Source organism: Dendroctonus ponderosae, unplaced genomic scaffold (genome assembly GCF_020466585.1).
Source record: "Dendroctonus ponderosae isolate FM_Combo_2020 unplaced genomic scaffold, Dpon_F_20191213v2 Dpon_F_20191213_10, whole genome shotgun sequence".
NCBI classification, from domain to species: domain Eukaryota; kingdom Metazoa; phylum Arthropoda; class Insecta; order Coleoptera; family Curculionidae; genus Dendroctonus; species Dendroctonus ponderosae.
Window position 1 is genome coordinate 4,059,971 of NW_026017111.1, and position 14,026 is coordinate 4,073,996.

Genomic DNA, 14,026 nt, shown 5'->3' on the forward strand with positions numbered 1-14,026 from the left:
TTCTTGAGGAGATGCTGTAATGGCCGGTCCAAGAAAAGGTAGTCGAAGAGGAAAGGGTTTTAGTGGGTTCAGAAGTTAAAGTCTATTTCAGAAGGTCAACGATATATTCGAGGAATTCGGACTAAAACCAAATATCTCAAAAACAAAGAGGATGTGCATTAGTAAACAGCGCATACCAATAGAAAGACAGGACAACTCATGAAAAAGATTTCGGCCTTTGATATGTGGGTATGTCGGCGTGTTCTCGGAACATCCTGGAAGGATCACGTAGCAAACGAAGAAATACTCAGAAAAATCCAACTTATCCTTCAGGGCAAGGTGGACGATAGAAGAGGTCCAGGTAAAAGGAGAAACTCTTGGATGCAAAATCTAAGGAAGTGGTTTGGTCTGTCATCGATCCAATTATTTAGATAAGTTGCTAATAAAATTCGAATCACCATGTTAGCCAACGGCCAACAGGGATTGGGGCAATAGAAGAAAAAGAAGACTAATGATGGACAGGACACCTAGAAAAACTTCACAAGGATCGACTGATGAGATTGGCATGGTAGGAGGTCCTAACCGGGACAGGCCCTCCTGGGGGTCCCAGAACGCGATGGATTGACAACATCAGAGCAAACAGATGAATATTTCTATGGGCTTTGGATTGATGGAAGACCGTGCGATTGGAGGAAAGTTGTACAGTGAGCCATGAGCCACCCAGGGTTTTAGACAACACAGTGCGACGTTCAAGACGTGGTGAAATGGGGCAGTAATGCACGAAGAGTGTGGGGAGACGATGTCGACAGGACGGACAATACGAGTCTATCAAAAAGAGCGAAAGAGGGACTCCTGGTATCGAAAATACCCCCTCCTGGAAGACCCCCAATACGACGCCCAATACGGTTGTAATCGTTGCAGAGAAAAAGAATGCAATCCTACAACACAGAGGAAGAAGAACAGGAAGAACATGAAAACAACGCAGGTGAAAGAAGCCATAGCTGCTAGAATCCTTGGCATACTCTGAAGTATCGCTGATTCCGGTGAAGAATGGAGAGGACATTTTCCCTATCATCCGAGCTTATTAGTGGGTTGGCAACAACACGCCACCTCCAAACTACTTCGCGAAACTTCCAATGCTTCCAAGAATAAATACCACTTTGCCTCAAACTGAATGTTTGACAAAATGTTGACAAAATGCAGCCGAAGCGACGCTCCGGATGTTTGTGCCTTCTAAATCAGCAGGGCAACCAGGGAAAAATCCCAGAGTCCCCAGCTTAAGCCATCAGCAATCAACAATATTATCTTCGCAGCAAAGCAAGCTTTGAAGAAGCACGAGTTTCTTTGCAACCTCTTCACCGAGTTCTCCATGGGGAAGTTACTACAGTGCTTCCAGATGGATTAAAAAATCCGATTGGTCGCTGCTTCTTAAATCATGAGAAGCCAACTACACCAAGATCTTGTAATATTAGCAATCTCATTAACAGTAGATATTACACGATTACCCCTCAGGTAATAAGGAGTATGTTCAGGAGCTTGGTGTTTTCAGTCTTTCTATATGGATCAGAATGCTGGACTGGATAAGCGGAAGATGCTCTGGCGCAGAATGCTGAGAGCGTGCTGGACTGAGAAAAAACCAACCAATCTGGACCAACTCAGAATTTAGAAGAGATTGTTAGAAGAAATGGTCGTGAGATACCATTGGAAGGGACGGTTCCTAGTAAAAATCAAGGGGAAGGTCGCCTACCAGATGCATGATACAACTATTCAAGATGGCAGAAGAGAGACAGGAATGGAAAGACATCACAGAAAACCATACATGAACTCATCATGATCGAAACCGAGCAAACCACTAAGAAGAAGAAAAACCAGCAAATACCAAACCTCTGAAACTACCAAAACAATAGAGCTTAAGATGCAATATTTGAACCAAATAATAGACAACCGTGCCAAATGGTTTATAGAGCTGATGACCAACAGATGCTATGTGATGCCAAATGCCTATCGGCTGCTTAGACATAAGACTGTCGAGGGACAAAAAATATCAAGAAAAGACCATCGCTAATTGAGCTGAAGGTGTGACAACATCGTCCTTTTTCAATTGTAACTTCAAGACCACAATTCTCTAAGATTTTGTTCTTTTGCAGTTGACTCGCTCTGCATTCTTGGCACTCTGATGTATGTATATTTTCACTGGATTGAAATAATTTACTGGTTTTTGTATTTCTTTAGCAATTCAGACAATCTGTGCATCACGATTGCAAATCTTAGAGTTTCCAGTCTTCATTTGGTCTTCAATGCTTCGAGTATACGTCGGGTTTACTAAACTGGTTCTACTCAATCCAGACATCCACAGTTCAGCAAACAGTTCAAAAACTACAGGTTTTCTGCATTTAATTTGCCGTTTGTTAGTCATACAGGACGTTTCTTTTGAAATTGTTTGCTTTGCTGGTCTCAACAAAATCCATCGGCTTCTCGATCTCTGGCGTTGACAAGAAGGCTTCATTTACTACGGCAATCATTGCTTTTCTAAGATTGGCATGGAACGTCTTTTAATTTCTTTGCAGTTTATTCTTGCATATTTCAGCACTTGGATAAATATGGTCTTCATAATACCGCCATCAGGATCAATTGTTTGGATGTTTGTTTGTTCGGTTGGCTGTTTTTCGTCCTTATCTGGTGCAGCTTTTAAAACTACTTGAAAGCTATGATCAAAAATACTGGCATTCTATCAAATACAGAACGGTAGAAAATAGTCACAACAATATAAACAATAAATGAAGCAAATACAAATGACAATTTAACAGAAGAAACATCAAAAACAACTTGGATTTGCAATATCCATTACCCTGAACGCGAAAACGATTAAAAAGATTGACAACCAAACCCAAAATTAATGTTCAGGTTGCAGGATGCTGAAGTAAAACAAAGTTAAACGTGTATTTTATTTGCATGGAAGAAAGAAACCTTTTACTGGTACCCTTATTTGGTGCTTTCAACCGTCGACTAATTAAAATTTATTAACGTCCTTCTGATGAACCTCAGTAGCAATTTTTGGGGCTCTGGATTTCGCTCCAACTAAGGCTCATGTGCTCTGATGGTTCTGGAGTTAGTTGGAAAATTGTGGCCATCAACTAAAAATTATAAAATAAATGGAACCTAGTTGTTATTAAACTGGTTTTTGGCCGTATTTCTAAGTAGAGATTAACGAAGAAGAAATGCATCTATTGATTGGCCGAACAAAGTGGTGTAATCATTTTCGTATGTATGCTAATAGTTTTAGCAAAAAGTTCAATCGAACTTTAGCATAAACAATGTTCCTGAGTCATTTATTTTATTTATCACGTTGATACACCACTGGATAGAGCGCATTTAACTCTATTAGTGGCGGGAACTGCAGATCAGTGGCGTTTTTTGGAGATTTTTGGCGATTTTTTTTCGGGCGAGCGCACTTTGATTTTAGACTACACATTTTTGCAAAGTGACATTCAATAATTTTTGACGCACAAACCAATAGAAGCACAAAACTAGTTGATACGCCATTGAATAGAGCGCGCTCAACTCTATTAGTGAGGCAAATTCCAGTGCAGTGGCGTGTGTTGGGGAGTTTTGGCGTATTTTTAATCAGGCGAGCGGACTTTCAACTTCGTGCGACACGTGTTTGCAATGTTTTTTTCCAGAATTTTTTGCGATCAAACGAATGGAGCTTCAAAAGTATGTGATACACCACTGCGTAGAGTACACTTAACTCTATAAGTGAGGAACATCCCAGTCCAGTGGCGTTGTTCTGGGATTTTTAGCTTATTTTTAATCGGGCGAGCGCACTTTTCACTTCTCGAGATACTTTTTTGTAAAGTGACCATGAGAATTTTTTTCCGAGAAAGGCAGTGGAGCTGGAAAATCGCCTGGTACACTACTCGATTGAACGAATTCAACTCTAGTGGTGGCGCGAACTGTAGATCAGTGGCGTTTTTCTAGGATTTTTGACGAATTTTTAATCGGGCGACCGCACTTTTGACTGGGCGCGATACTTTTTCGCAAAGTGACATTGAAAATTTTTTTCCGGGAAAGCCACTAGAGCTGGAAAATCGCCTAGTCCACCACTCGATAGACCGAATTCAACTATATAAGTGTAGCGAACTCCAGATCAGTGGCGTTTTTCTGGAATTAGCGAATTTTTAATCGGGCGAGCGCATATTTGACTTCGCGCGATACTTTTTCGTAAAGTGACCTTGATATTTTTTTCTGGAGAAAGCCAATTGAGCTAGAAGATCGCTTGATACCCCACTCGATAGAGCGAACTCAACTCTATTGGTGGCGCAAACTGCAGATCAGTGGCGTTTTTCTAGGATTTTCAGCGAATTTTTAATCGGGCCAGCAAACTTTGATTTTGTGCGCCACATTTTTGCAAAGTGACATTTAAGAATTTTTCACGGGCATACCAATAGAACCACAAAAATCCGGGATCCGCCATTGAATAGAGCACACTCAACCCTATACGTTAGAAAAATCCCAATCCAGTGGCGTGTTTCTGGGATTTTTGGAGAATTTTTAATCGGGCGAGCGCACTTTTATTTTTTGACGCGCCAACCTGTTTTGCAAAGAGACCTTCAAGCTTGTTTTGCGAGAAAACGAATTGAGCCAAACAAAACCTTGACACGCCACTGTATAGACAGTAATTAACTCTACTAGGGACTCTATTTATTAATTCCGATTTATTGGGTTTTTTTGGCGATTTTTTTATTAGACGAGCGCACTTTTCACTTCGCGCAGATTCAAAGCAATTTTTTTAAATTTCCTGATACGCCACTGGATAGAGCTCACTTGCCTCTATTAGTGCTGGAAACGCATGGTTAAAAGCGCGTTTGCTCGAACGAAAATTCGCCAAAAATCCCGGGAAAGCGTCGTTGAATTAACGTTCCCAGCTCTAATAGAGGCAGCTGCGCTCTTTCCAGTGGTGTATCAAGCAATTTTTGAAAATCGCTTTGAATTCGCGCGAAGTTAAACGTGCTCTCGTCTAATAAAAAAATCGCCAAAATCCTCACAAAAACGCCAATAACTCGGAATTTGCGGTTCGAATAGAGTTAAGCGTCCTGTATACAGTGGCGGGCGTGTCAAGTTTTTTTGCCATTTTTTGTTTTCTCGCAAAGCTTTCTTAAAGATCACTTCGCAAAACAGTTTGGCGCAATTCAATAGTGCGCTCGCCAGATTAAAAATTCACTTTGCGAAAAAGTATCGTGCGAATTCAAAATTGCGTTCGCCGGTTAAAAATTCGCGAAAAATTCCAGAAACACGCCCCTGGATTGGGATTTTCCTCATTTATAGTGTTGAGTGTGCTCTATCTAGTGATGTATGAGGCATTTTTGCAGCTCCATTGGTTTGCTCGCAAAAATTCTGAACTTTGCAACTTTGCAAAAAAGTGTTGCCCGAAGTCCGCTCGCTTGATTAAAAATATGCCCAAAATCCCCAAACCGCGCCACTTATCTGCAGTTCGCTCCACTAAAAGAGTTGAATGCGTTCTATCGAGTCGTCTACCAAGCGATTTTCCAGCTCTATTGGCTTTCTCTAAAAAAAATCATGAAGGTCACTTTGCAAAAAAGTATCACTCGAAGTCAAGAGTGCAAAAATCAAAACGCCAAAAATCCCCAAAACGCGCCATTGAACTGGAGTTTTCCTCACTAATAAAGTTGAGCACGCTCTATTCAATGGCGTATCAAGGACTTTTGTAATTCTATAGGTTTGTCCGGGAAAAATTATTGAAAGTCACTTTGCAAAAAGTGTCGCCCGGAACAAGTGCGCTCTCCCGAAAAAAAATCGCCAAAAATCCCCAAAAAAACTCACGGATCTGCAATTCGCGTCACGAATAGAGTTGAATGAGCTCTATCCAGTGGGGTATCAAGCGATCTTCCAGCTCTATTGGCTTTCCAGGAAAAATTATGAAGGTCACTTTGCAAAAAAGTATCGCGCGAAGTCAAAGTGCGCTCACCAGATTAAAAATTCGCAAAAACGCTCCAAAAAGGGCCACGCAATTGTAGTTTGCGGCGCTAATAGGATCAAGTGCGCTCTATTCAGTGGCGTATTAAATGTTTTTTCAGCTTCCTTGTCCACTGATGGATTACCTTTACTTTAGCCAAGAAAATTTAATGTTCAGGTTGGGCCCCAAGCTGGCACCCGAAACTCGAAATTGCGCCCCAAACTTGCACCCAAATTACACCGGTTAGTAAGTTTGACTCTTAACTCACTCTTAATCCATAGACATCAGAGAACAAAACTATAGCTTACCTCTGAGGAGGGCAGCTTCGTAAAGCGCTCTCTAGTCAAATTGGTGCGCCATTCCAGCAAATTTACGTCTAAATAAGTAGCTAGACAGTCAACTAGGCTCACGTAGGAACACCTCCGATTACGAAAATCCTTAAACCCCAAAATATTCGCTCCAGACCCCCAGGAATCAGTGTCCCTAAAAACCCGATTTTCAGCTGTTCAGTGACACATTTTATCAACCCTTCCAAAACTGCCTTACCTGATTGAACTGCTCAATCAAACTTTCGGGGCATGTCTTCAAGGAGAAAAGGTTTCACCAATTTTACCGAAAACTTATTAACCTTGTGCGACTGCCATACACACTCTGGCACGCCAGCTATCGAAATGTTCGTTTCTGGTATTCCAAAAACGTGAAGTGTTTAAAAACTTCCCAGATATTGATAAGGAACTAACGCTTTACGATGAAATTGAATATAAAAATATGAAATATTGAAATATAAAATATAAATAATCGGATATTTTCGATGCGGTTAAATTGTCGCAGAAATTTAGAAAATTTGGGGTTTTTCATTGATTTCGCCTTTTGCCTACGCTGTATAAAAATGCGTGTTGGCGCATTAAAAGTATTTTTCTAGTTTACATTCTCATGTTTTTTGCAGCGTAAATCCACTAGACTGTTGGAAAACTGAAGCGAATTACCCGAGATTGCTGCAACAGTATCAAATTTGACAAACAATAACATTTACCCATTAAGCAAAGAGCACTTTCCTAAATCAAGAGGACGACAGCGTGGAAAACATTCGAAGCAAAAGCCTGCGATAGTTTGTTAAGCCCTTTGGGTAATAAATTCCCTTTTATTGCCACTGAAAGGCCATTAAAAAGGTATTTAGTGGATTTGAAGATAAATTTTTTGATATAGATAGTGAACATGTCACGCAATATTGTTTTGAAATCCTGTGCATTTAGCTGTTTGCTTAGAGCCTCTAAACTGGTTTGCTACGAGTGCTTCTATGAAAGTCGGCTACTTGTTAGGACGTTGCCCTGCTGGGGCGTCCTACAAAGGGTGTTTCTGAGCACTTTTGCTTACGCCTCTTGACTGAAAACCTACTTTCAATTACACAGAGCCATTCGGCAATTCTGTGGCTTTTTTCCATAACAGCGCGTATGCGAATAGGCGCGAAAGTGGCTAAAAATTCGCATTTTTTACGTTGGAAATAGTTGAAAATGTCCAAACAGGCAACTGAAGCAGAAATCCCTAGTCCATTTAGCAAACCGTGGTTTAAAGCCTGGATAAGAGTTGATCAAAGGTTGATTTACGCCACGGTTCAAAAAGGAATTATCGCTCAATGTTTATAGTAAGTAGCAGCGTTTTCGAGCAGCAATACCAACAATTTTCTGCAATTTTTAAAAGACACGTTGATAGTCAATGTCTATGTTTCGGGAAATCATTTTGTCACTTTATTGTTGAAAAATTAATTGTTCAGACATGCAAAAACTAGAAACTTTTTACTTTTTTTAGACCAATTTTTTGAGCACATTTTTATGTTTTCAATTAATTGCTTATTGATGGTTTAAGAAGTCGATTTTCGCCTTGTTTAGTAGCCAATTTACCGCTGTATGTTCATGGTAAGTAGCAATAGACTAGCGGCTTTGAATGATTTTTGGCGAATTTTTAAAAGCGGCACCTTTTAGTCTCAAAATGTTTTGCTCAGAAAGGGATTTTTGTGCACTACTTGTGCACTTCGTGCGTAAGTCGCAATAGAGTAACACCTTAAAGACAGACTTGCAAGTGTCCGAAAAATCTTCAAAAAACCATCGTTAAAATAATTTTGAAGTGTTGAAAATCAATTCAAAGGAAAATCTCGAGGAAATTTTTCGTTTTCTAAGCAATAATGGGGGCCGTTTTGATCTAAAGTTAAGCTCCAATTAACTTTTCTTTAGGTCTGGTTCCTTCTCTACCCCTCATACAGTTTGTTGGTTTATTCACGTTAAGTTTTCTGCTCTATTTATCTGTACCGAAGTTGAAAACCTAAGCACTTACACATTAATGCCGTTCAATACTACGTCCTATTGTAAGGCAACTGGCCATTAATCTCTTCTGTGTGTATATTTAGCGAGCGCATAACAGATACTTATCGCATCGGAAACAAAAGGAGCAAAATTGAATACCAGAGACCCTGAATAATCGCGAGTCTGGTTTTCTTTGCTTGCGACCCTTCCTGTTGGAACACTTTTTCAATATCTTTTGCGCCTTTGTTTCTTTGCCCCATTGGCGGCCAGCTAGAAGATTCGTTCTGGACGCATGGATAGTTGATTACACGAAAGGGGTCAACTCGAGGAATTTTCATTGAGTTTAGGGTGCCAAATGACTGAAATGTTTGAGGCCGAGTGGGTTAAGAACTGATAAATTTTAATTTGCTCCCGAATTTTTCGTTGCCAACATTGATGAGAAGCTAGTTTGATCTTGGTCTTGCAACAAAGTCTGCACGTAAAGCAAACAGTTTTTCAACAGTTTAGAAGATTAGTTTGCTGACAACTGCGGAATTTTAGATTAATCTTCAGCATTTGCAGCTTAAGGTGTTACCGCAAAGTAGCCAAAGTTTCAAGTTTCGACTTGAGCTACATTGAAAGTTACGAGTTTTTTAAACAGCGGGAGCACTTGATTGGAAACGCTCATTTTTGGCTCAAGGTTCACCAACTCGCCAAAAATCGGGAGTTGGTGGAATTTACACAAAATTTTCAACATTTGATGCTTCAGGTTTTCGCTACGCGTAATGACAGGGCAAAGTTTCCGCTTTACCTAGTTTGAAAGTTACGAATTTTTTAAGCAACTTGATTCAAAGCGCTCATTTTTCAACAAGTCGCCAAAAATTGTATAAACGCGGAATTTTAGATAAATCTTCAGCATTTGCAGCTCAAGGTCTTATCGCAAGGTAGTCGAAGTTTCAAGTTGCGACTTGAGCTACATTGACAGTTACGAGTTTTTTAAACAGCGGGAGCATTTGATTGGAAACGCTCATTTTTGGCTCAAGGTTCACCATCTCGCCAAAAATCGGGCGTTGGTGGCATTTGCCCAAAATTTTCAACATTTGAGGCTCCAGGTATTCGCTACGCGTAGTGAAATGACAAAGTTTCCCATTAACCTTGTTTGGGAGTTACGAATTTTTTAAACAGCAAGCACACTTGATAGAAAGCACGCATTTTCGGTTCAAGATTCACCAAGCCGCCAACAATTATGCAACTGCGGAATTTTAGATAAATCTTCAGCATTTGCAGCTTGAGGTGTTGTCACAAAGTAGTAAAAGTTTCAAGTTGCGACTTGAGCTACGTTGAAAGTTACGAATTTTTTAAACAGCGGGAGCACTTGATTGAAAACGCTCATTTTTGACTCAAGGTTCACCAAGTCGCCAAAAAGCGGGAGTTGGTGGCATTTGCGCCACATTTTCAACATTTAAAGCATCAGGTATTCTCTACGCGTGGTGAATTGACAAAGTTTTACCTTAACCTAGTTCGAAAGTTATGAATTTTTTAAACATCGAGCACACTTGATTGAAAGCGCTCATTTTTGGTTCATGAGTCACCAAGCCGCCAAAAATTTGACAACTGCGGCATTTTAGACAAATCTTCAGCATTTGCAGCTTGARGTGTTATCACAAGGTAGYMAAAGTTTCAAGTTGCGAYTTGARCTACATTAAAGTTACGAGTTTTTAAGCAGCGGGAGCACTTGATTGGAAACGCTTATTTTTGGCTCAAGGTTCACCAAGTCGCCAAAACTAGGAAGTTGGTGGCATTTACCCAAAATTTTCAGGATTTGAAGCTTCAGGTTTTCTCTACGCGTAATGAAAGGACAAAGTTTCCCCTTTACCTAGTTTGAAAGTTACGAATTTTGTAAACAGCGAGCACACTTGATTCAAAGCGCTCATTTTCGGTTCAAGATTCACCAAGTCGCCAAAAATTGTACAACTGCGGAATTTTAGATAAATCTTCAACATTTGCAGCTTAAGGTGTTATCGCAAGGTAGTCAAAATGTCAAGTTGCGACTTGAGCTACTTGAAAGTTACGAGYTTTTTAAACAGCRGGAGSACTTGAWTKRAAACGCTCATTTTTGGCTCAAGGTTCACCAAGTCGCCAAAAATCAGSARTTGGTGSCAKTTGCCCAAAATKTYCAGCATTTGAAGCSTCAGGTRTTSWCKACSCGTRGTGAAATGAKAAAGTTTYCCMTTWACCTAGTTTGRAASTTACGAATTTTTTAAACAGCGAGCACACTTGATTCAGARYGCACATTTTYGGGTCAAGATTCACCAAGTCGCCAAAAAKTGTACATTTGCGSAATTTTAYATAAATCYTCAACATTTGCAGCTTARGGTGTTRTCGCAAGGTAGTGAAAGTTTCAAGTTGCGACTTGRGCTACKTTGAAAGTTACGAATTTTTWAAACAGCGGGAGCACTTTACTGAAAACGCTCATTTTTGACTCAAGGTTCACCAAGTCGCCAAAAAACGGGCGTTGGTGGCATTAACCCAAAATTTTCAGCATTTGAACCTTCAGGTTTTCACTACCCGTAGTGAAATGATAGAGTTTCCCTTTAACCTAGTTTGGAAGTTACGATTTTTTTAAACAGCGGGAGCACGTGATTGAAAACGCTCATTTTTGACTCAAGGTTTACTAACTCGGCAAAAATCGGGCGTTGGTGGCATTTGCCCAAAATTTTCAGCATTTGCAGCTTCAAGGATTCTCGACGCGCAATGAAATGACAAAGTTTCCCCTTAACCTTGTTTGGAAGTTACACATGTTTTCAACATCGAGAGCACTTTATTGTAAAGGCTCATTTTTGGCTCGAGAATCGCCAACTCGCCAAAAATCAGGAGTTGGTTGAATTTGCGTCAAATTTTCCGCATTTGAAGCCTCAGGTATTCTCTCCGCGTGGTGAAAGGATACAGTTTCCACTTAACTGAGAATGGAAGTTACAAATTTTTTAACCAGCTAGCACACTTGTTTGAAAACGTTCTTTATTGGTTCAAGATTCACCAAGTCGCCTACTATCGGAATTTCCCGGAATTTGTGCACAAGTTTCAGCATTTTCACTTCCAACTGTTGTCTCAGAGTGGTTAGATGTTCAGGTTTTAGGCTGAAGGCTGAAGCCCTTCGGGAACGACTGGTAGGAAACCAACAAACAAGCAAAAAGACACTAATGAGACCGTTTTTAAATTGAGTTGTGAGAGTGAAGTGTTAGAAAGTGCCAAAAAAATATGCACACGATGCACATTTCGTCACTCTAATCAGTTCTTAAGAATTGTTTGCTTCAAAGCTTGGTTTTTTATTCAAAAAAGACGATTAAGAGGAGTCAATTTGACCATTTTCACAGCTTCAGCACCGAAGAAAATGCATTGAAATAAATCATCCGGTTAATGCCGCAAACAAAGTGAATGCCATTAACCATAATTCATAAGGCGAACTAAACAAGAACCCATTGTGGAAAAGCAAGTGTCGGATAATAGCCAGCACCTTTCAACTCGGTTAAAGGATCATATATTTATACATATTCGTTTGGACGGTGCGCCATAAAAGACTTAAAGTAAGATTAAATTCCACTCACATGTGCCACTACAGCCGATTATAAGGTTTCTTCACCATAAGGCCGTAAAACTTTATCTTTAAAGTTTCCACAGCCGGGATGAGTTTATACCCTGGTGGCCTAGTTTATGTAAGCCGATATTGAGCCCTATAATGAAAGAAGTAGTATAGAGAATGATGGTTGTAAATCTGGGAAATTGGTTTTCTCGTTTCGATGGGCGAGATGCTGCCCGACCTGCTGGCAATCTGAAAGTTTGATAGGAATATTCCGGCGACCGCGATGCCAGGAAGACTTTATGTATTGCGATCGGTGTTGATTGAAAGATTGTTACACTGGATTCAACACATTTAGAATGCGTTGCGTTCGCGTTTTCAGTCACTTTTCACTATTCAATTAACACCAAATCCGGGTAAAATTAGATTCCAAGCGATGCATGTTGGGGCGGCAGACGTCTTTATCGTCGAACAAGACATCGAGTCTCTTGTAATTATTTCCTATGAAATCATTTTTGACGTGCCGTGACGGCCTTGCATGGCAGCCACTCAATAACAGCCGACATTGACGATAATGAGAAGAAACCAGCTGGAGATGGTGAAAACAGCATCTTTTGGTACCCAGTAAACTGCTTAAAATCGGCCGAAACTCTCGATTAATTCCGCTTTGAAGCTTCTAAAGTGTTTGCCAATAAGTGTCTCCAATTCTCGCTGCAATGAGATGGACATGCTGTAATTCTAAGCGGTTTTCTGAGTTCAATCGGCTGTTCACGACCCCGAAGATTCTAGCAGGTTTTTCAATGAAAATGACTCGAAAAAAATTTGGAATCTTAACTCTTTTGTTAAATCGACCCCCCGTTAAGGCAGCAGCAGCAAGAAAGGAAAGACTTGAAACGCGAACACGCCTAATTAGTAACAGTTGGAGTGCCGCCCATTTCAGCTTCGATTTGAGATCGAGGAACATCTTCATCTTTCAAAGGCATGTCGTCCTTTTAATTAGTCTGCGAATTTTCCTCCGCCTGATGGTTCTTTGGTGTGCTGGCGGCCAGATTGTGTCGGCCTTAAATACTGCTTGTATCAGGCAATCCAACAGTTTAAAATTGTATATTGAAATATATTTAGAAACGGTAGAGTTGCTGAAGATGAATTTCTGGGCGCATAAAAATGGGGAAAATTACCTCGTACAAGCTATTTATCGCTCTATTCAGTGGTGTACAAATGAATAATCGATCTCAATCTGATACTGAGAAATAAGCGAAACAATTCCGAAAAACATTAATTTTTTGCTCAATTATGCACCTAAATGACTTTCAAATTTCGAAATATTTTGGGTGAAAACTACCACAATTTTTTAGTGAGGTTCCAAGCGAAGTTCCACCTACTAAATGCACCATTTAGTGTTTATCCAGTGGTGCAAAAACGAACGTTTCAGCTTCAATTGTTCCAAAAGTCTCAAACCTAAATGTGTGCCGTTCAAAGTTTGCATTTTGTGAGAAAACTGCCCGTATTTTCTATCTCCTTAGCCGTTATTTGAGTTCTAAATTTACTAAAGAATGGCAGGAAAACCGGTTCTGTAGCTCAAATGGTTCCTAAGTAATGTTTGATTTGCAACAAATTGACTGCCAAATTTACATTTTTCGCGAATTTTTAACTTTCTGAAGAAAACTGTCAAGATTTTTAAATTGTTCAAGAGAGATGAGCGAAAAGATGGCGAAATATGCAATTTTTGCCTAATCTTGAACTCAAAACTTGTGTAGTTCAAATTTTGCATTTTGCGATAAAACTGCCAGTATTTTCTATCACCCGCTTACAGCCGTTATTGGTATTTTAACTTTCCTAAGGTTCAGTAGATCAGATGGTTCCTGAGAAATGTCCAAAAGGCGAAGTGATTGATTCGATGTTGCAATGCAAAAAAACGTGCAAAATTAAAATTTTTTGTAAATTTTAAGCTCTTGGGAAAAAACTGACAACATTTGTTAAGCGAAACCACCCACTAAAGGCACCATTAAGCGCTCTATCCAATGGCGCAAAAATAAACGTTTCAGCTTAAATTGCTCCAGGAAAATGAGCGAAAAGGTTGCAAAAAACATGCAATTATTGCCTAATCTTGAACCCAAAATGTGTGTCGTTTAAATCTTGCATTTTGTGATAAAAAGCTCAAATGGTTCCTGATGAACGTCCAAAAAGGTGAAATGATGTTTGGCTCGATTATGCAAAAAA

At 39.9% G+C, this 14,026-nt stretch overlaps 1 long non-coding RNA gene across 1 annotated transcript; it reads right to left on the bottom strand.

The window, feature by feature from the left end:
* Window positions 1-2,910: 2,910 nt before the first annotated feature.
* On the bottom strand, window positions 2,911-6,642 carry LOC109545668. The gene is made up of 3 exons (XR_007280552.1): window positions 6,500-6,642; window positions 6,262-6,436; window positions 2,911-3,113 (listed from the first exon to the last, which is right to left on the bottom strand). It is a non-coding gene; the product is annotated as an uncharacterized LOC109545668 (long non-coding RNA).
* Between the last annotated feature and the right edge of the window lie 7,384 nt (window positions 6,643-14,026).